Source organism: Vicugna pacos, chromosome 19 (assembly GCF_048564905.1).
Source record: "Vicugna pacos chromosome 19, VicPac4, whole genome shotgun sequence".
NCBI classification, from domain to species: domain Eukaryota; kingdom Metazoa; phylum Chordata; class Mammalia; order Artiodactyla; family Camelidae; genus Vicugna; species Vicugna pacos.
The window spans coordinates 10,093,642-10,117,840 of NC_133005.1; the positions used below are offsets into that span (position 1 = coordinate 10,093,642).

Below are 24,199 nucleotides of genomic sequence, written 5' to 3' on the forward strand. Positions count from 1 at the left end.
TCTTGGAATGTAACAAGTTAATTTATGATCAGGAATAGCCAAGAAATTTCTTTAGAACCACCACTGGGGAGGGGTGGATAGGTCATTCATTTCAACTGGTCTTTCTGAAGTGATGAAAACGTTCTGGAATAATAATGGTTGCACCACTGTGAATATGCTAAAAGCTGCTGAATTGTACCATTTAAATGGATGGAATTCATGGTGTGTGAACTATATCACAATAACACTGTTACATGAAGAAATATTTCTTGACAATTATTTTTCTGTTTATACCACTAGTCTATCACACAATTTAAGAAAAACAAAAAACCAAAACCAACCAAACTGTGCCAGGAGCTCTTTAGGACTGCAATATCCCTGGGTCTCCAAGGCCTCTGGTGGTGCTGTTCCTCTTAACACACACTAGCTGGGCTGGGCTAGTTAGGGACTGTAACTATCTTTTTAAAATCGAGGATCACTCCTTTCACCATGGGAGAGGGAAGGAAGGAGGATGTCACAGCCTCATGCCTTCAGCTCATTTTTAACAGAACCAAGCCCTGCTTTCACCACTGTAATCACTCTCACTATAAAAACACGTGACATCAACAAGCACAGCCATGATAACACCTGAAAGTGTTAAAAGTACTTACCTGCAGCAGAAAAACTGAGGGAGGAGACAGAAGCTCGCTCAGCACTGAGGCTCCCTTTTCCCGACTCCACCTGGAGAAGCAGGGCGTTACAGCCGGAGGTTCTCAGCCCAGGGAGCAGTGCCCAGGCCACTGAGCTGGTCCTCCGGGAGCGGGAGAGGGAGAGGAGGGCTGCCCCGGGGGGGAGGGAAAGGGGAGGGACGCGGGCTGCAGCCCTGCTCGGAGGCCAGCCCCAGGCCCAGCCCCAGCCCCCCGCCCCGTCCGGGTCCGCAGTCCCCGCCCGCCCGGACACAGCCCTCCCAGGGGCGTGAACGGGCCTGCGGCCAAGGAGAGGAAGCCAGGGAGGAGAGGACTCGCGGGCGGGAGAGGGGAAGGGGACGCCAGCCGCGGACTGAGGGGATCCCGGCTGGGTGAGAGGTGGTAGGGGCACACCTGGCCCTTGGAAGCTGTGGCCGGGGCCCCGGGGCAGGTGGCGCGGGTAGAGGGGTCTGGCCTGAGCAATTCATCTGAACACGGGCTGCCTGGCGCCCTTGGGGACTGTGACAGGCGGACCGCCCTCCCGCAACCGCCTGACCACTTTTCCGGGAGCCCCCCACCTTGCACTTCCACAGCCAGAGGCCGCGGCCCCAGACAGGAACCAAAGGCCTACTGGGCGACAGAGTTGAGAAAACTTTGGGCCCGATCCCCAGCTAGGATATGGAGCTTCCAACCAGCAGACCACTTGGCACTGACTGCGCATGCGCAGGAGGGCCAGCGATCCTCTCTGGGTTCTGTGAGAGAAGGTGGGACAGCGAGGGAGGGAGAAGATGGGAGCGGGTGGAGAGGACGGGAAAATTGGAGAGATACAGATGGACACGATGAGCAGAGAGTAGGGAGGGATCTGGAGAGGGGAGGGTCTTAGCGGAGTTGGAGAGAAAAAGCTTTACCTCTGGGGCATCCCTAGGCGGCAGACCTGCCTCTGTACCCTTCTGTAACCCTTCAAGTCCCGCAGCTCAAGTTTTACCTCCCTGATCCAGCCCTCCATCGGATGCTTCTGCAGAAACCCTATGGGGATCACACCCATTGCCCCCACGCGGACCTGGGTTTTCTCTTGCTCTGAGAACCAAGCACCCACAGGTGTTGTCGCTCAGAACTACCTTGGGAAAGGTACATAATCCCCTTTTACACGCTGGGAAACAGGCAGGCAGGATCACTGCCTTAGCTCCACTGTCCCAGGTGTTGGGCTGGCGGGGAGCGGGATGGTACAAGATCAGAGCCCCAGACAGAGCAGACTGCCTGAGTGTTGGTGCATAGTCCCCATCCCTCCTGGGTAAACCATACCCAACCCTAGTGGAAACATCAAGGGCTCACAATAGTTCCCTTGGTGTGGGAGAGCTGTCCTCATGTGAAGGAAGAGTCCAGCTGGGCTAACAAGCTAAGTCACAAATCTAAGTGTGATAAGTGTCGGTTTAATGATCTAAATTCTGCTGGGCTATCTCATATATCTGAAGTTTAGTGTCAGTTTATTGGGCTAACAACCTAACTCGTAATTCCAAGCTCAACAAGTGTCAGTAATGTGATCTGCTACAAATTGATAAGCTCCAGTGTACTGATTCCTTGCTTTTTGTTCTTTGAGCCTTATTGGCTAATTCCCTCTTACATGTAATTAAGCCTTTAAAACCTCATGTGCACGTCTTGGAGGTGCTCTGAACTTCGGAGCAGGAGCCCCTCTGAGCCCACCGGCATAATACTTCTGAGTACACCAACACCCCGATTGGTGCTTTTCTTGGCTGGCCTGTTTCCATAACACTCAGCTCCAGTGCCCAGCTTTCTAGGTAGATAGGAGTGTTACCAAGTCGAAATTCTTTCTCCTCAGTGCAGGACAGGACAATAAGTTGGGAGACCAGATGTTGGGGCATGGAATAGCAAGTTTCTGTAGACCTAGATGGCAAACTAATGTCCTGGAAAACCATCTCCCCAAGTCACAATTCAGGATCCTTTCCTATGTGCTTGGTTGTTGCAAACTTCTTAGTGTAGGAATTCCTTCTTGTTAGAATCCTTTCTTCTTGCAGCTATCTGCGTGGGTCAGATCCCTGCAAACCTCCAACAAAACAAACGTTATTTTCTATTCTGTAATTTGCTATCTTTAAATGAATGAAAAAGTGTTAAATATCCTTAAAGGTCAGAGGCTTCAGAATAGGCTCTCCTGTATATTTCAGGCTCCAGGCAACATTGATTACAAGCAAGATGAAGCCTAGGAGACAGAGCATAGGGTTAAATTCAAAGGAACAGATCTAATATGGAGTCAGATTTGTTCTGTTCTATTACCCGGCCAGAAGCCACTTGAGGATTTAAATCCCTTTAAGTTAAAAATAACTAAAATTTTAAAGGAATTTACATACATATGTGGGAAAGTGCAAAGCATATCTGGAACAGCACCCAAAGGATAGCAAACAGTGGCATCTCCAGAGAGGGCTGAAAGAACAGAAGATGAGGGAAAACTTCTTTCACTTGTGTATTTTTGTGCTCTGTTTGAGTTATTTTTTTAACCATTTGCTTGTATTTCTTTTTCAGTTAAAAAAATGTGTAATGGAACAAAGGAGTAACTAGCATAGCAAATACAGCAGCCATGGAATCACTGAGTCATCACTTTTGATTTAAGCCAGAAAGCATTTATTGACTCTCTCCAATGTGCAGTCGTGTTTTAAGAATTCTTTTAATATAATTATTACTATTACTATTATTACTACTACTACTACTGCTACTACTATTAATATTACTATTATTACTATTATTTTATGAAATAATAACACGGTTTATCTCACCCCTGCCCATGGCTGGTGAAAAACCAACTGAGTTTTTCTTGAGTTGTTTTCCAAGGAGTAGAGATGAGTTTATAAACAGAACACATCTTCAGGGTAAAACAGGCAGAGTGCTTTTCCAGCAGGCCAGAGAGCTATGAAGGGTTTTCAACAGAGGCGCCCAGAAGCTGGAGAGAAAGCCTCCAGGACACTACAAAAAGCTGCCCAAACTGCCTTCTCCATGGCACTACGGAAATAGGAAAGAACAAATCTGACTCCATATTTGATCTGTACCTTTGACTTTAACAAAGCCAAGTTAATATGCTCCGGTCTTTTCATGGGTTATGATGTCACAGAGGAGATGGACAGGTCAACAAGGAACCACTCTGCCGTGATTACAGAGCCGGAGAAAGGGATGGGCTGCAAGATGTATGACGCAGCCGCAACTGTGCCCGTGCTTCTAGGCAGGTATCCAAAATCGCCTCGACAAGGTGTCAAACACTTGTGCCCACGTCCTCATCAAAAGACATGTATTAAAGACAAATGGAACCATATAAAAGGCCAATACCCTTGCTGGGTACACCGTCCAAAGAACAAAGTCTCAATTTGACAACTGGCCATCTCGGTTCCCTGGGATTCATTCTTGAAGAACCTTAAAAACCACTCCTCTGTCCTCAAGAAGTGCTGCATATTTGTCCTATCTTTGGCTCAGGGATGGAACACGTTCAAGTGAACATTAATGTCTGCACAGATTTGACTGTCTTTCTCCAGGTTCACTTGTCCATTCCAAAGAGGCCTGAGCTAAGCCCATCCTCCGTAAGATCTATTCCCTCCAGTGACAGCTCATTGAGCCTGCAATTAAAAGCCAAGTGAACAAGACTGTCCTCAGCTAAAAAGTTCACCCACCCTTCACTGTTTTCTTAATCTCCTCTCCTGGCTAATTGCAACAGACTAACACCTCCCTCCACCAAGATACCCAACTATATCATTTTGTCTCCCCAAAGAGAAAGTAAGGTCCATAAAAGAGAAGAAAACTACATAGTCACCTCTGAATTCTTAGCATATAGTAATGTCAATAAATAGAACTCAGATTATTGCTACTTTCCTTTAAAACCATTCTGGTTATTTGAATGAGACCTTGGAAGAGAGGTGTTTGCTGTCCAGTATCTTGATCCACAAGACTCTGGAGGCCTTTTTCGGAATAGCTGTTCACTGATTCATTCAAAACACAACTTATCAATCAAGGAGTAGCTGTGCTTTTCTGCCAGGAGTTTGTGGTCACTCTCATGCCAGAACAGCTTTAAACTATATCCTTACTTTGGATTTGTTATTTTCCCCCTCTTCCAAAAAATTGACTTTCCTTACTTTCTTGTCTTGAGGAATTTTTTTTTCCTCTTTCACCCTTTAGTAAACCAAGATTCTCAGGACGGGCTAGGCCCATTATATGATCACCCAACCAACTCCTAGTGTGAGAGGCCTGGGGCTAACCTCCTGCCCTCCTGTCAAGGCAACTGAAAATCAGTTCAGGAGCCAACCAGCACACCACGGATTCTAACGCTCACTTATCTCCCAGAATCCCTGTTTTCTCGTTTGTCTTGGCTTCTGAGGATTTCCCCTTTCTTGACAATGAGTTGTGCAGCTTGAAAGATGAGGAAGGAAGGTTTTATTTCTCAATCAGCATTTTAAGAAACTTGTCTAATGAAGGTTTCCAAGAGGTTATACAACCCTCCATTGCCGAGACAGAAAACACACTAGACATTTTCTAAATTTAGCTCTCATGTGCATTTTTTCTTTGCTTTTGTTTTCTTAACTGCTAACAGACATTATTTAATTAAAAAAAAATAAGGCCCCAAAAAGGATAGAACACTGAAGGGGCAAACAAAATTAAAGGGCAAAGACAGAAAAATGATAACTACTCTACAAAGTTAATATAATACATACACTATGTATCAGATCAGCAATTCTCAGTAACAGCTAATTGAAACATGACCATGAGGTAAAATTTCTCTCCTGTCTGGACATGGCCAACAGAAAATACAATTAAACCAACAAACTAATATCCTAAGTCTGGCAAGGTACAGAAGGCTACAAGCTAAATGTGTCTTCTTCTGGAAAAGAAGGAGACACACCAGCTCTTCTCTGTGGAGCCGGAGCCCACCGGAGGACGGTGAAGTGATCTCTGTAAGTACCCAATTAGCAAAGTGAGTGATGAATAAATAGACGTGAGCTTTGTTGACAGTGATGATACTACTATTCATTTGTCCTTTAAAGTATGACTTCACTTTCAGTGATCAATACTTCGGCGTCCTCAGGAGTTGAGATTTTAGGAAAATGCACAGCCTGGGCCCAGACCTCCTCTTTAAGCTCGTGACTCTGCGTAGATATCCCAAGGGCACTCCCAACTCAACCTGCAAAGAGCTGACTTCACGGTGCTCCTCCCATAGGCGTCCTGCCCAGGGCTCCTGGTCGGAGGGTAAGGTCTCCCTGCGTCTCCCAACTCAGGCCCATTACTCACAGATGTGAATGGACCCCTCCTTCAGGGACCAGATATCCTCAGTCACAGAGTACCACCACCCTCAACTGACCTACCAGATACTCACTGGCACTCACTCAGCACTGACTCTGTGCTGGAGACCACACTGCACACTGCACAGTGTATCTCTCTGGATCTCCACAACAGTCCTGGGAATTGGGTACATCACTGCTTCAATTGATTAGATAAATTGTTTCACTTCCTTCCCTGTGTCATTCAAACTGACACGGCTACTAAGCCACAAGCCTGGGCCTGAAAACCACTTGAAAACTGAACACTGCTACACCTCGCAGCCACCCTACTCTGACTCATCACATCACCTCCTGCCAAGCCTTCTAAACTTTTCCAAGCATTCTACAAGACAAATGTGAACTACGAGAGCACCCTACTCTCCTACTTAAAATCTGTCAATGATGGTGCACTGCCCTTAGGAGAAAGCCCCACTGGGCTTGAGCACAGCCTAACACCCCAGCATCCGCGTTCCCTGCGTGGCCGCGCTGCCTCACCCACCAAGCAGCTCTACACGTGCCGTGTCCAGGACAGGGATGCTGACTCCGCACAACCCAGGGCTTGTCTCACTCGAACAATGATCACATTCTTCAGTGTTCATCTTCATTGCTGACTCTCACAAAAATGTTTTCTCATGATGAATCAATATCTTTTTCCTTACAACTTCCCATCATTGATAATGAGCTCCCCCCAAAAGAGAGAAGACCTAATTCTCAGTCTCCTTATCTGTAAAGTGAGAATTACAAGGAAATATATGAGGTTTTAAGAGAAATAATATTCATGTGAGGCTGAGGGACAATTCCATCATACAGTAAGCACTCAATGTGTGCTTACTTAATATTAGTAAGAATATATTGCATTCTAGCAACCTTCAATGTTTTATTACTTTGTCCAACAGACTACTGACAAACTGTTGGACGAACCACTTTGAGTAGATCAGCACTAGCGTACTGGGAGAGGTAAGCGCTGACTCCAGTTACAGCTGCAGCCACCGAGCACTACGGGGCGGGGGCAGTTTGCTCAAACTCTTACATGTTGCTTGAGCATTTAGTCCTCGTTATAGAATAAAGATAGGTGTTCTTTAGTCAAATCTCCTGAAACATAAATCTTCAAAGATTGATGCAAATTAGGTTTCAAGTACAACACTCTCACTAGAATTTATTTGAAAATTATAGTCTTAGCTACTCCGCACATCAAAAGGGCATAATCTTAATGTATCTGACTAAATACACTGAAAGGGTTGTTTAAGAGTAATTAAGAAGAAGCCATTCTGAATAAGCTCTCAGTATCATCTGCACAAAGCCCCACCCATGGGTCTCATTTCTCACTTCCACATAGGTGTTTTCAAGTAGCTTACCTTGGGTCTTGGTTTCTTATAACACGGGGCGGGGAATAGTTGTGGATAGATTTATGTAGCAAATATATACCTAGGGTATTTGCTGTGAAGGAATTCTAGAAATAAGAAGATTGATATATAGTACCACCCATAAGAAATTCAGCCTTTCCTTTTACAACAGCATTAAGAATAAAGTGAGAGATACATTTAACAAAAATTTACAAGATTTGTACATTGAACTTTTTGAAGTATCACCAAAATAAATTTTAAAAGATCTACATATATGGAAGACATTCCATTTTCATGGAATGATTGACAATATTATTAAAAATGTTAAGACTCCTCAAAGTGATCTATATATTCAGTGGAATCCCTATCAAAATTCCAGCTAACTTCATTGCAAAAATTGAAAAACTGAACCCAAAATTCATATGGACGTGCAAGGGGCCCAGGACAGCAAAAACAACCTTGAAAAAGAAGAGTAAAGTTGGAGGACTCACTTTAAAGTGTACTAAAATTCTATAGCACTAAGTCAGTATGAAACTCGCATAAGTTTGGATAAATAAATTTAAGAGACACAATAAAAACCCACGGGGAAAACTTTCATTTACAGACAGTTTTCCACCTGGGGGCCAAAAACACTCCATTGAAAGAGTAGCCTATTCAACAAATGGTGCAGGGACAGCTGGGTATCTGCAGGCAAAAGAATCAATCTGGAATCTGAACACCCATATTTTATATAACAAATAAAATTAATTCAAAATAGATCACAGACAGAAATGTAAAAATTAAACCTATAAACTTTCTAAAAGAAGACACAGTATAAATCTTTGTGGGCCTAGGATAGGCTTTGGTTTCCTAGATACAAAACCAAGAGCACAAGTGATAGAAGAAAAAAGCAGATAAACTGGACTTCATCAAAATTAAAATCTTTTTATTACAAAGGACATCATCAAGAAAGTGAAATGACAGGGGAAATGGTTATCTCAAGTCAGAGAGGGCGTGCTTAGCAAGAAAAATAAAATAAATCATTTCATCTATCTACCTCCCCTGTAAAGAAATTGTTTTAATGTTTAAAAAAAATATAGTGAAAAGACAGTTTGCAGAATAGAAGAAAAATTTTGCAAAGCATGTATCTAATAAGAGAGTAGTATCCAGGATATATAACGAATGCTTTCAACTGAACAATACAAGGAAATAGACACAATTTTTAAATTTACCATGAATTTAAATAGATATACAAACGGCCAATAAGCATATGAAACGATGCTCAGTATCACTAGCGAAATCAAGAACAAAATGAGATCTCATTTTACACCCACTAGGATGGTTATAACCAAAATATGGACAATAACAAATGTCATTCAGGAGGCAGAGATACCTCATATGCGGCCAGGGGAAAGGGACAATGCTGCAGCTTCTTTGGAGAAGTCTGGTATTTCCTCAAAAGCTTAGAGTTATATGGCTCAGCAATTCCACTCCTATATGTAGAGTCATCCCTCAATACCCTTGGGGGGTTGGTTTCAGGAACCCCACACCCTGGATACCATAATCCAAGGATGTTCGAGTCCCTTTACAATCAGCCATCTAGATCCATGTAGTGGAAACTACAGATATGGCGGGCCAAATGTACAGCCAAAAGAATGAAAACATATTCTCATAAAAAAATTCACATCAATATTCATAGCAGTATCATTCAGAGTAGCCAAAAGTTACTAACAATATCCATCCATCAATGAACGGATAAACAAAATTACCAAGAATAGGCCCACAAACTTTTGGTCATTGAAACTTTGACAAAGGAGGTGAGAACATACAATGGAGTAAAGACAGCCTCTTCAGCAAATGGTGTAGGGAAAACTGAACAGCTGCATGTAAATCATTGAAGCTAGACTACTGCCACACAGCATACACAAAAAAGAATTAAAAATGTGTTAAAGACTTAAACATGTAGACAAGACACTATAAACCTCTTAGAAGCAACCATAGGCAAAACATCTGACATACATCTCAGCAATGTTTTCCTAGATCAGTCTACTCAAGCAATAGAAAAACAACCAAAAATATACAAGAGGGATCTAATTAAACTTACAAGCTTTTGCACAGCTATGGAAACAGTAAGCAAAACAAAAAGACAACCAACCTATGGAATGGGAGAAAATATTTGCAATAAATGAAACTGCTAGGGGCTTAATTCCCAGAATATGTAAGCAGCTTTTACAGTTATTATGAAAAAAACCAAACAATCAATTCAAAAATTGGCAGAAGTCCTAAAGAAACATTTCTCCAATGAAGACGTACAAATGGCCAGTAGCCACATGAAAACATGTTCAATATCATTATCAGAGAAATGCAAATCAAAACTGCAATCAAGTATCAACTCTCACCAGTCAGAATAGGCATCATTCAGAAGTTCACTGACAATAAATACTGGAGAGGCTGCGGAGAATTGGGAACACTTCTACACTGTGGAGGGAATTCAGTTTGGTGGAGCCATTGTGGAAAAGTGTATAGATGTTCCTCTAAAGACAAAAAATTGACCTCCCATATGAACTAGCAATGCCACTCCTGGGCATATATCCAGAAGGAACCCTAATTCAAAAAGACACCTACACCCCAATGTTCACAGCAGCACTATTTACAATAGCAAGACATGGAAACAACTGAAATGTCCACTGAGAGATGACTGGATAAAAAGGTTGTAGCATATTTGTCCAATAGACTACTATTCAGCCATAAAATAATAATAAAATAATGGCATTGGCAGCAACATCAATGGACCTGGAGAATGTCATTCTAAGTGAAGTAAGCTATAAAGAGAAAGGAAAATACCATATGAGATTGCTCACATGTGCAATCTAAAAAAAAAAGAAAGAAACAAAAAGATAAACTTATCTACAGAACAGAAACAGACACAGAGTCATAGAAACCAAACTATGGTTACCAGAGGGGAGAGGGTGTGGGAAGGAATAAATTGGGAGTTCAAGATTTGCAGATACTGAGTATGTAACAAATAAACAGCAAGTTTATACTGTATAGCACAGGAGAATATATTTAATACCGTATAGTATCTTGTGTTTAAAAAGAGTATGAAAATGAATACAGGTATGTTCCTATTTAACTGAAGTGTTGTGCTGCACACAAGAAACTGACACAAAATTATAAACTGACTAGACTTCAATGAAAATATTTTTAAATAGACCAAAAACGAAAAAAAGGAAAATGATATTATCAAACAAAAAGAATAAAGTACTAATTCAGGCTACAATATGGATGAACCTTGAAACTTTATGCTAAAAAGCCAGACACAAAAAGTCAAATAGTGCCCTTTAAGGTGAACTGTATCTAAGCTTTTATTTTACTACTCCTGTAAATTTTCCGGTGGTTTGAAATCTATCAATATCAAAATAAGATGTATTATGCATTAAAAGCTTAAAACGCTTCCTCACAGGAGGGCTTTTATTATTAAATTCAGAAACGCATATAAAGCTCTTGGAAAAACACTTTGCACCTCCACACACAATCACTGCTGTCACTGCCACTCAGAGGGTGGTGCCAGCACTGATGAGAGCTGCCTCCACTCGCTCCCCTGCAGAAAGGAGTGAAGGCCTGAGCTCTGACAGGCAGGGTGAGCGTGAACCTGGGTCAGACACAGCCACGTCCCAGACTCTGCATTACCCAACTTTCTTACACAAACTGCAACATGTAATGTAAACACGCTAGAGGGATGTATCTTACAACACAGGGAATACAGACAATGTTTTACAGTAACTATAAATGGAGCATCTATTGTACACCTGAAACTAATATCATATTTTAAATCAGCTATATCTTTCTAAAAAATTAAAAAATATTTCTAAAATGTTATCACTTTAATATTCAATTCGGTTTTTAAGTAACTACTAAACAGCTTAGAATGTATAAAAGCATTTAATTGTGCTGTTTGTTTACATATTTATTCACATTCAGCCTCTTGCTAAAGAGAATTTAAACAATTCTTTTAAAAACAGCTTAACAACTTTAACAACAAAAAGGCAAACCTGAGAATGAAGAGAAAATGGAGATTCAATACTTAAAAGAAACCAGGGGGAGATAAACTCATAAAAATGGATTCCATGAAGTCAGAGCAAGTGTTAAAGGTTGACTAGAAATTCAGCTGTAGGATTCTTGGCAGCGAAACCAAAAAGAAAAGATGATGGGGCGGGTGGTAGAGCGTGTGCTTAGCGTGCACGGGGTCCTGGGTTGAAGCCCCAGGGCTTCCACTAACAGATAAATACATCTAATTACCTGCCCCCATAAAAGATCACCAAAGAAAAGAAAAAGAGAAATTTCTTTCCCAAAAAACCCTGATATTAAATTTGGATTAAATACTTAAAAAAAGCACAAAAGAAAAATAGAAAAGATAAGTGACACTGTGAAGGAAAACCACAGCTGGTCTAACAAGCTAAGTCACAAATCTAAGTGTGATAAGTGTCGGTTTACTGATCTAAGTTTTGCTGGGATACCTGGTAAATCTGAAGTTTAGTGTCAGTTTACTGGGCTAATAAGCTAACCCGAAAATCCGAGGTCAACAATTGTCAGTAACGGGATCTGTTCCAAATTGATAAGCTTCAGTGTACTGATTCCTTGCTTTTTGTTGTTTGAGCCTTATTGGCTAATAGCCCCATACTTGTAATTAACCGTATAAAACATCATGTGCACATCTTGGAGGGGCTCAGAGCTCTGGAAAAGAAGCCCCTCTGAGCCCGGCAACGTAATAAATCTCAATACTCCAACCCTCTGAGTGATTCTTGTTTCTTGGCTGGCCTGTTCTTTCCATAACAACACAAGGGATAATGCCCGTGAGATAAATCTGCAGTGGCTGCTGGCAGGTCCCCATGTCTCACGTGGGAAAATCTGAAACATCCTTCTCAACACTCAGAGTCATCATAAGCCCACCCCAAACCTGCAGCCTTTAAATGCAGGAGCACAGGTAGGGCCTGGCCTTTGCTGTCTCTGTGTCATCACAGTGAGACAGGATGGAAGGGGGAAGAGCACAGCCATTCAAGGAAGGCCACCGCAATTAACATAGAAATGGTGAAGGATTCAAACCCCAATAGGTCTTGAGGCTCAGGATGAAGAGATTTAACTTCTAGCAGATCTTGAGATTCAGTAAACACCCATTGTAATAGTAACGTGGTGAATAACATGCCCCAGGCAACATGGCAGTCCCAATGATAGCCACAAAAGGTCAAAGGGTGGGAAATGGCCAACTCCCTGGAAATCCCAGCCCCTTGCCCTAAGGCTGGTCCTTCTACTTATTAGCATAGGAAACCACCAAGCCCAAGAAAACAAGCAACACAGCGCCACCTCGCGGTCACCATTCTCTTTCCCTCTTTGGTGAAGGCCCACACTCTGTCTGTGAAGTGTGTACCTACTTCTAATCTGAGCATCAAACCCCCACACCTCGTGAAGTTTCTCTTGCCTATCAATGTATCTCTCTGAATAAATATACCTTTACTCAACACTGGCTTGCTCTTGAATTCTTTACTGCATGAAGTCAAGGAACAAAATCTGGTGGGGCACATCCCAGGGACTCAACAAAAGCCTGGGACACAGCCCTTCTCATGCCCAACGTTTTTTTATTCTTCTATCAACAGGACTGGTCTGTGAAGGGAGGTCTGAGACCCCAGCTAAGGGACAGAAGCAGCCTCCAGGGCTCCAGCTTGCCGGCAGCCTCTCCCCCAGCATGGGTCTTGGGGTCTGCCCAGTTCTCTGTGTTTCTCTGTTGTGCTGACTCCCCAGCCAGACAGCGTACTCCTAGGCCTGTCCCCACAAAGCCCTTCTCTCCAAAATACAAGCACATCATGTCACAATCCTCTTGTTCAACCAGGAAATGTTCAGCCCACTTTTTTCCTCCCCAATAAAGTACCCAACTGTCCTCCCTCCCATCACATCACTTCTTTTTTTGTGAGAACTCTGCACTCGCGACACCCCATCCTGAACACAGGTGTCTTGCTGGCTGTGACCGAGATGTTTCTTTCTCACATAGCCTGCGTCCTTTCTCTTTCCCCTTATTACCTTAAAAAAGCCTTTCCTGAGTCACCCACCCCACTGATTCTGAACTCACAAAGTGCTGAGGTTGCAGTCACTATGTGCATACCTCCCAGGTTTTGGCTAGGTTTCCATCGCAAGATCTTCATTAAGGAGCTGCATCAAGAAGTTTAAAGAGGCTATTCTTACATCAGAGTGGAGGAGCCTGCAAAAAATTTACATGGCTTTGAAGAGAGAGTTAACCAGGGACAGAGAAGTCATGGGTCCTAGTCAAAAGTTTCATGAGGCAAAATGTTCTCCCAAGGCTCAGAGTGGCTTCTGAACATGGAGTCGGCAGGAAGGAGGTGACAGGCAGTGATTAGGGTGGGTGATACAGGGTACGCTCCCCCAGCCGGGAAAGAATAGGTTTTTTTCTAGTTTTCCAAACAATTTCTTACTGCCTTTTTTCCCTTATTACCACATACCATTTCCTACGAATTAAGCATATCAATGTAAGTCATTTGGGGCACTTGGGAGAAGCTACACGATGCCATTCACAGGGCCGGGACATGACAGCCACACCAGTCAAGGTTGAAAGACCAGTGGGAATATTTCCATGGTAATCACGGGCATGCAGCAAACTCCCCAGCTTCAATGACCTCCTCTCAAAGTTGGCGCCAATAAAGCTACCAGTCAAAATGCGTGATGATTATGGCCAACATCTGTTTATTAGTTAAGTGCCCGAGACAGCTGTCGCTTAATGGGGAATGAGTAAGATCAACGAGGCCCTGTCTACCTGGCCACACGCGCCCTGCCTTCCTGCCTTGGTGCAGCAGCAGAGTTTGTTTAGCTGAGATGAACGCCCCCAGAGCAGCCCCGACGGGAAAGCTCCCAGCTCTGCACGGCCAGACGTGTTCCTTTCCTTCTCAGAGCTGATCACAGTTTGCTGTCGTCTGTTTTTATGTTTATCCCTTTTGTAACTGCCTCTCCTCCGGAAATTTTGCTCAAGCAGCACGGGGCCAGATGTGTCTTGCGGCCTGCCGGATATTTTGGGCAGGTAAACAGCCAAGCCCACATCTGGCTCTGGTGCTGAACGGAGAAGGCAGAAGGCCCAGGGGCCCATGCTGGACCGAGGCCCCTGCACCCAAAATTATGGTCTGACTTTGGGCAAATTACATAGTCTTTTTTACCCTGAGATTCCTCATCTGTCTATGAAAATAACTGCCCATGGAACACAGAGTTACAAGTATTAAAGGAAATCACCAAATTCACAACCTAGCCAAGGGGCTACCAGTGCATCCTCAACAGATAAATACTGCCTTTACGGCTCTGACACACGCCAAGCTTGGTGGCCGCACAAAGTGTAAACTGCTAAGTGCCAGTGTGTTAAGTGTTTCATGTGTGCTATAATACCCTTTAGAACTTACAACAATCCCAGAAAGTAACGAACATTATCATGCCCATTTCACAGATTCACCAACAGGTTAAGAGTGGTTACATTCTATTCCAAGGCGCTATGGTGAGGTAATGGCGATTTCAACGTGAATATGGCCCCAGGCCTGGGCTCCATCTCTGTCCCACCCACCTGACCACTTGCCTATGAAATCCACCTGTCCAATACCCAAGTTTGAAGCCAGCCAGCTCTTAAATGCAATGTGTGCCACCGTTTGTCTATGTTCCTTAATTACCATAAACAGTTCTCAGAAAGCACTTCAGAAAGGAAAGTTGGACTCACGTCCCTGCCCACAAAGAAGAGGAATTCTGCCTTGCCTTCTCCTGTAACGTGCAGAAACCCTTCCCATTCACTACCGAATCCTTTTGTATGCTTCCTCCGTGTTCATGTTTGCACACGGCTTATTAAAGTAGAAGTTACCTGCAGTAATTCCATCTCGGTTCCTTTCCAAGGTTCCAGATTATCCATAATCAGGGTAATATCATAATTTTCTGTGAACGAAAATACTACAATGTGAATGAAAATACTGCAACCATGTCACTAAACAAAGAATGCTGAAAACAAGTCATCAGCGACTGCTGCCGCACCCCAGTGAAAACAGGCCTGCAGCCACTCCCAAAGGTGCCCTCTGAGCAGACTCAGAATAAGAAAGGACAGATTACTGGCCCTAGATAGCTAGGTGCTTGTCTAAAGAATATATTCAGTGAGCCCAAATGTTGGCTTCCTCCCATATATTGAAAAGCACTAAATTCTTGAACGTGAGATACCTGGCTTTCTTTAGATAACAAGCAATGTTTTATTGTTCTAACTACCTGGTCTTTGTTGTAAAGCTCCTATATAATCCTAGCTTCTCCCCTACTCTTGGGAGCAGTCCCTCAGAGTGTTCCGAGAGGCGGTCATCCTGGCTCGAGTCCTCCTGACAAATAAAACATAACTCTTAACATTCAGGCTGCACGTTTATTTCAATCAAGTCCCAGAATAGACAGAACTCATCAATTGTGTAATGGGACACACTGGATCAGGAACCAAAAGAGTGTAGTAGTCCTGAAGAACTACGGCTCCCTCTTTCTTCCTGTCATTATACAATCCCACCAGAACTCATTACTATGCTGTCTGCTCCTCTGGCAACCAAACTCATAGAAGAGTGAACTCAGCAGAGCACCATGCTGGGGAGAACCCCCCGCAGCAGCACTGCAGGCTGCCTGCCCTCCCGCACGCTCTGCCGACCGCTAGTGTCCTCCGTGGAGACCAGGTCAAAAGAGCTGTTCCAAAAAACTGCAAAGTCCCACATATTAAATAAAAACATTTTATTTTATATGATATGTTACGTATATACCCATCTCTGAAAACAGCTTTGCCAGAAGCCCATACCTTCAATATTAATATGCAAAGGCAAACCCGGTCCCCAAGGGAAAACAAGTCTTAAGACGACACTAAGGCCTCCAAAGTCCACTCCACGACAATGAACCAAACTGCCTGCAGGTCTGCAGCTGCAGGAGGCTACATGTCTGCTTTTAAAGCAGCCCCTTCCTGCCCTCGTGTGCTACAATGCCCTTTTATGCCCTCCCATCGCAGGGCAAGAGCAGCCGCTGCAGAAACTTGCAGGGGCCTCAGAGCCAGGGATTATGCCCAGGTCACACTGCAAACCTACTGCCCGCCTCACAGCCCCCAGCCAGCAGGTCACCTGGAAGTCACAGCAAGTGCCCCAATCTAGAAGTCTCTTCATTTGCCAGCACAACTGATCACTGGTCTCCAACCTTCGTCAGTTTTGCACAAAACAGCACCTTCTACTGTGAAGCGGGTGGTTTTCGCTTCTGTGCCCCATCCTTACTGGAAACGTTAAGGGAAACCAAAAGGCCTCTTCTCAACCCTTTTCTGATAACACCCTCCCACCCACAATACTCATATGCTCAAGAGTTTGGATCCACGTGATTTTGTTTCCCTCATGCTAAGTGGCTCAAAACACTGCGGGATTCTTTCTCCTTTGAGTGTATTAGCACTCAGTTTCTCGGCTTTAATCTGTTTTTGTCTCTCTCTTCAGTGTCCCTAGCAGTTGCCACTTCTTACTCCCTTCAGCAGCCTCCCTCCCAACATCTATTCTAGGGAATCAGCTGTGATGAGGGGCCCGGGGGCAGTCACAGAAGATGCGACTAAGGCAAAGAGAGGCTACATAATTTGCCCAAGAAATCACCTTGAGCCACCAACAGAGTGTGTCACGTCCCTGTGTTTAACTCTTATTCTAAGCAAGTTAACTTTTTGTAGATTATGTTTATAAACAGATGAGAAATCAAAATACATACAAGGACACACATCAACTCTAAGATGTTCATTAACTCCACTGATTTGTTTCAATTTATTTTATTTCTATTAAAAAATTGAGAACCCCTGCAGCCCATATAGCAAAATGTTACTGGGTTTTAAATCCAGAATATAGAGGGGTTATGTCATTACTCATTCTTATATGTATGTTCAGAAGACAAAATGATTTGAAAGTCTCTCTCCCCGCCCCCTACTCACTACTGGCTCTCACCAGAGCTCCCAGATCACACATCTAATACCTTTTCACTTTACCCACAGCTGAACTCATCAGTTTTCCCCCAGAACTCCCTCTGCAGCTTTCCGTCCTCAGAACACAGCAGGGCCATTATTTAACTCATTAATCCACCCAGAAACCTGGGCCTTACTCCATCCTACCTTCACAGACAGCATTGATCCTTTCATTTTAACCATCAAAACATGCCTTCAATCTGTTCGCTTTTACCCACTGACTGTCCTACCACTCAAGTGGAAGCCACCAACACTACGCACCTGGACTCACGAGTCTCCCAAGTGGCCCCACAGCCACTCTTCCCTAAAAATGGGATTGTGTCACTCCCGCGCTTTTTGGACTCTTCAGACCCAATTCTCTTAGAAGAAATTTCAATTTCTTCACCTGGTGAAGGTCTTTGCCATGAAACTGTCAGCTCAGGGAGGGCAGGACCCGCCCTCTCCCCTTGGCCCCGCCCTCTGGCAGAGCTTCAGCTTGGGAGGACCTGCTGAGCTAAATCAGCCTGTATTATAAACCTGGTCTTGAGTTCTTAGCAAACAACTTCACTTATCCATACAAATCCAACGTAGATTAGAAAGATTTTAGATGTTGAGCTAGACAATTGATTTGGGGATTTTGCACTGGCAACCTGCAAGTATATGTTCTAATGATTGTGTCTTGTTAAAACCACACACAGATTAAAGGAGTAGTTGTGGAATGTCTTCGGAGTAAAAGGGACTGTACTTTTACAGATTTTATGTTTTATTACATGAACAACCAGGACAGGGTCACAAATGGAACCGCCTCACAAGTGACAGAAGACAGGTGAGACGCATATAGCAACAGGTCACAAAGATGGTAAGAGCAAAGTTGTTTATCCAACCCCCGAAAAAATTCCTCCAAGAACAGAAAACTCACAATTTTGAAAATAAAATTCTATCATCTAAAGAAAGAAAATAAATAATCCTCTTCATCAGGATTTCTAGATCTGACTGCAGAGTTATTAGCAGGCCATACTGAATCCTAGCACAGAAAAATCAGATGGACTAGTGGTGAGTAATTTCCAGGAAAACGGCAGTAATTCCTCTACTTGAAAGAGGACACACACTCACTTGTTGAAGGTGACTGTAAACCGCATTCTGCAGAAATTCAGAAGATTCAGACACTGCTTCTACATGGTGATGACACGGAAGGACGGCTTGGATGCATGCTTCTAACTGAGTCACCGGCATTCTTACACAGCAGGGTGAAACTGAGGCCCTCAGCCAAGAGCACAGATGTTCCTGTCATGTATCCCAGATCGTGCTTCGGGGACTCAGTGTCCTGTAGCAGTGCAGCCCCAGGCGAGGACCCGCAGCGTGGCCCACGCAAGCAGGAGGGGCACTGTGCTTGAGAAATCCCATCCCCGATGGGGGCAAGACGGGCTGGTGGGGTTGTGTGAACCTATAAATGCTCATAGAAATAAACCTGCATACATTCACGTGATAAAATTAACTGTAGCAGGCTATTTAACAAAATTTCAATTATCAGTGTTAAGTTTACCATTCCTTTCCTCTTGTCCCCTGCACTCTGAGACAGGCTTAGGCTCTCTCACACATGCAGCTCTGATGCAATAGTTGTGAATTTATTTTATTTTGCTACAAGTGTTTTCGCTCCCAGTGTCGCTGTGACTGTCGTCTCTTAACACAGTCAGATGTCTTCCTGGATCTCTCCCTGTGTTCCTTGCTCCTGCTTCTCAGATCCTGAGATAAAGAACAGGTGAAGGCATATGACTGGGAATGTCAATGTGGACTTGATCAAAGTCCTCAGTGACCCCCTAGGTGAGTGCTGCCCACCGCTTACCTTCGATTCTCAAGGTTCTGCTCAGGGTGACATCCAGACAGGAGAGATTCCTGGGCCCAATTAAGAGCTGTGTGGCTTGGGTGCGGGGAAAGGTGCAGGAGCTGGTTCCGTAGATGGTCACTTCCATTTCTCTGCTACTCTCTCTACCGAGGCCCCGCTGCCAAGCCCCCAGGCTCCCTGATCTTCTGTCTTTCTCTTCTACTCTAATTCAAGCCCTTTTCCTCTTCCTTTATTCCCTGATTATCTCCAGCTGGAGTGATTTTCCCATCACAGATTCTGAAAAATTTTCCTGCAGCTGAAAAACAGGTCTCCAGAGGTCAATGCCCATATGGTGGTTCCTGAAGAGAGCCCCTGGTTAGGGGGAACCTCACCAACACTCACGGGGCATCAGACATGTTGCAGGGTCGACCACCCCCAACAAGAGTTTGCTGTGACCCCAAAGCACGCACAGCATCCCTGCTCACTAAAGTGTAGTTTTAGTCCTTTATTAAGAAGCAAAAATAAAAAAATTGCTCATGTTTCTTACTAAAATTATTTATGAGGTAGAAAAAGTAATTCTAATAGAAAAGAACAAATTTCACTCCATGTTAGATGTGTTCGTCTGACTTTAAACCTGTACCTTGTTTTCTAGGCTCAGACTTGCTGTTTCTGCACCTTTTGTAAAAGAATGTTGCCTTTAGCCTGAAATACCCAGGAGGGCCTATTCTCCGGGCTCTGATCTTTAAGGATATTAGCTCTTCTACACTTATGTACAGATGGCAAGTTGCAAAATACAGAATAACCTTTCTTTTTTTTGGAGGTTATACGGGGGCACCATAATTTGACCCACATGGACAGCTGCAGGAACAAAGGATTCCAAGGAGAAACAATTCGTACAGCAAGAAGTTTGCAACAACCAGCCACATCCCCGCCGCTTTTTAGTACAAAAGGAGACTGAATTCTGCCTTGGGGAAGAGAGTTCTACTGGATATCAATATGCCATTTTCTGGGTCTGCCGTCTTTTCAAATAAAGTCACTATTCCTTACTCCAACATCTCATCTCCCGATTTATTGGCCTGTCATGCAGCAAGCAGAACGAGTTTGGACTTGGTAACAAAGTGACTGCATTAGAGGTAGTATGTCTCCACTGTTTCCTCATTTCCAGAATGTCACAACCTATCAGTTTTATATGCTGTTTAACAACACGAACAAAAAACCTATTATACGGAACTAATTCCAAGAAATAAAATTATTTCTACTCCTTCAAAGATTTTTTTTCTTTTTATTTTGTTTTGTTATGCTTATTGAAAAGAAAATAAAAGTCAAATCATTTTATTTCACGTATTTTTTAAAGCTACATATTGTAAGTACTACAAAGATATTTAAATTGCAATAAAAATTGTTCATATATTAGTATAAAGATATATACACAATCAATGTAGATTAGGAAAGGAGTAGATATTTACTAAAAATCCACTGCACATCCAGTGTTTTACAAGCATATCCTGGAATATAAACTCTATTACCCCGGAGTCCCCCACCCCCATTCTCACTGCGGAGTCCCTTAGTAATCAACTACCAAGGCACCAGCATAGAACCATGCAATCACTATTTTAGGTATAAATGAGAGTATTATCTCATTCAATTCTAAAACAGAAACCTTAAAATAAATACTGAACTTATTTACAGATAAACAAATTTGGACACAAAAAAGTACAGTTTCTCCCCCAAGACACAAAGATAATAATTGGTAAAGGCAAGATTTGAACTAATCTGCCTGATTCTAAAAGCTAAGGTGGAAATCCCCTTTGACTTTGGAGGTACAGCAGCACAACCTATCACCCTATCTTTGTTCAGATCTAGCTTTAGACAGCCTGAGACAGCACCCCATTCCTATGGAACCCGAGGGCAAACAATAACAATAAGGATTTTATATTCAGTATTTTCTTAAGTCTCAATTATATAAAGTGTCAGCAGATCAGCAGAAAACTCTTGGAAATATGAGTGGGTCCAGAGCTTTTTGCTGATAAGAAACTCATTCTATCAGGACAGAGTGACCTTCCCATGAGAGGCCTCATGTACATAAACTAAAGGCAGCTGAGCAATGAAAACTAGTAAGAACATGGAACTCAAGCAAGAAGGATGCCTGCCATCCCCTGCCCAGTTGCCTCTTCACCCACGTGGACAAGATGGCAGAAGATCCAGGTTCTTGTCCAAGTGACAACATAATGGATTCTCACCCATGAAATGTTATGACTCTATGCTGTCTTAAGTCCTTTCCAACTAAAATATGATGACACCAATATCTCAGCAGAATGTCTATGTCTCCACCTTCTCTCTTCTATTAGGAGACTATATCTATGGCTACAAAGCCGAAATTCAATTAAAAACACCATGCACGAAGCCTGGTGAAAGTCTGTGTAAGAGACATTGTTCTCACGCTCAGTGAGTGAAAACTCAGACAAAGTGGTCCTTCTCCCTCTGCAAGCGAGAGGTAGCCTGATTGTGTGTGTGTGTGTGTGTGTGTGTGCACACGTGTGTGTGTGTAAATCAAATACAACGTATTCTGGGATGTGCACAGATTTTTTTTTATGTTACTATTATTTCGTGAGAATGAGCCTACCTTTAAATTAATTTGAATCTATTATTCTGAGAGAGTCTCAGGCTCTTTTGGTGGAGGATGGGAAAGGGGAAAGGAAAGGAGGAAAGAAGTAAATGAAGCAAAGCTGTAAGAGTACTGCTAGGGAAAGGAAAGACATTATTTTTGTTCCTACTTGCATCACACACAAATTAGGGACTGGCTTTCCCCCATGGCTTGTCAAGCACTGAGTTGCAGAAGAACAGGCAACAGCCCTTTTCTCACTGAGCTTGTGACTGTACGTGACATCTTATAGACACAAATTATTTAACCTGATCAAACACTCTAGCAGCAGGATGTAATTCTCCTACTTTGAGAGACAAGAAAACAGGAAGTGAAAGAGGGTATATAGCTTGACCAAAGTCAGAGGACAAGTAAACTAAAGAGGATGAATTCAAACTCAGATCTGAATGCAGAGTCTGAACTTCCCACTACTAGGGCTGGAAAATCCTTAACACACAGGGTCCCCAGCTCCTCTGCATTGTTCCTGGCACCAAGCATTTCCCATGGCGATGGTCTCCAGTTCTCAGACACAGTGCTCTGTGCAGCCAATAACCTCCATTCGACCTTGATCAGCTACCTGCCACGCCCACCAGGCTTCACCATACAGGCAGGAAAGCTGGCTTTCAAGTGCATACAAAGCCACCCCTGGTCTAACCTGGACCCTTCAGCAGTTTTTCCACCATAAAGGCAGCCATGAAAGTGCTCACAGTTTGTACATGAGCCACACTACCTCTCTCCATCAGTCTCCCCACGTATACTACTTAGCTATGACCATTTTGAGAATCTTGGAAACAAATTTTTAAAAACAGAAAAGAAAGGATTCTGTAATGAGTACTTAATACTTACAATTTTAAATGAGAAGTTACAAAGTGAGTATTTACAAACCGAATCTGCCTTCCTAGGTGTCAGTTTTAACAGTTAAAAAATATAATAGCAAAAATTTCTCACTTAAAAAATTAACAAAAACATCAACAATAATCTGGAATAAACTCAAAAACAATGCCCATGTTGTATATGGAAGAAGTACAGGACTGTACTGAGGGGTAAATTAAGAAGTGTGAAAGTAGAGACATCAACCTTTTGTATGGAGGAAAACAGTTTTGTAAAGATGTACGTTCTCCTAAAGATAATTCAAAATTACTAAAAAATCCCATGACAACACTTATCCGTTTTTTTTTAACTTGAAAAAATTATATTAGAATTCTTCAGGAAAAATGAAGTCATAATACTAGCAAAGAAAAATAGGGATCGAAAAGCAAATCAAAAAATTTGCACTGTCAGATATTAAATAAATTTTTACAATATGTAAGATATAGTGCTAGTGTAGGAAAGTAAGATTGACAGAAATAAATCATGACCTCAAAAAGAGACTCTAGTGTACATAAGTATTTTTTACAGCTGGGATTTCAAATTAAAGAGCAAAGTAGGAATTCAATAATTGTCTTGGGACAATCACAGAATCCCCTTGAAAAAACAAATTCTATTCCGGTCATAATGACCGCAAGAAAAATTACAGAAAGTGATGTAAATATTAGAAAGTACTAATAACAGCAAATACAACTCTTTGCTCATATCAATTCAGCTTCTCCTCACTATGACAAGTACCATTATCATCTCCATCTTAGAGATTAAGAAAACCTACAGAAGAAATTTATACCATTATAAGAAAGCATTTCTAAGAATAATATCAAGAATAAAACCCAAAAAGAAGACATTTACTATCTTAAGGTTATTTTGGGCCACAACAAAAATGAACCTACTGAACAAAATGAATGGCAAGAAATGACAAGGAAAAGCTCTGTGATACATGTTGATGAAGACAAGGGGCTAATGTTCATAATATACATAGAGCTGTCACAAAGCAACAAGAAGCTCCCTCACTTAAATATTTGCAAAGGACAAAAGGGATCATTCACTTTTTAAAAGTCAGATGGCTAATGAGTGAAAAATGCTCAATACCACACTGGTCATAAAGTGCAAACTAAAACAATGAAAATCATTTTACTCATCATATTGGCAAATATTTTTAATAGATATTCTAGCTAGTGTCCATCTTTGAGACAACAAACTGTGAGCGATCTTTTGGAGGACGACATGTCAATGGATATGTAAACCCTGGAAAACGGGTGTACACACAGGCTGAACTTCACTTTTAGGAATCGTTTCATTTACAAAAAGAATCAGTTCAAATAGATGTACTCATCAGAGCATTTACACAGCACTGTTTACATTGGTGGGAAGAAAAGCTGAAGTGGAATCATACCCAGGGATAGAGAATTGGTTACATAAGTTATTCTACATCTTTTCATTCCCCACAGGAGAAGGAATTTCTAGATTCACTTGAAAGGAGCCTGTGATTTATGTAGTTGTCACATCCAAGGATTAAATTTCCAGAAACCTTAACTAAAGGAATACTCATACAAGATCACAGGAATGTTTGTACAAGAAGGATGCCAGTCAG

General features: G+C 42.6%; 1 protein-coding gene across 2 annotated transcripts in view; it reads right to left on the bottom strand.

The window, feature by feature from the left end:
* Positions 1-24,199, bottom strand: part of LOC140687213 (uncharacterized) — a 103,718-nt gene that overhangs the window by 52,843 nt on the left and 26,676 nt on the right. Inside the window, exon 1 of one of the 2 annotated variants that reach the window (XR_012061386.1) lies at positions 630-858. The exons of the other annotated variant lie outside the window; for it this stretch is intronic. The gene's annotated coding sequence lies outside the window, so the exon portion shown is untranslated. Of the gene's footprint in view, positions 1-629; positions 859-24,199 lie in introns of those variants that run through there. 2 annotated transcript variants of the gene reach the window in all.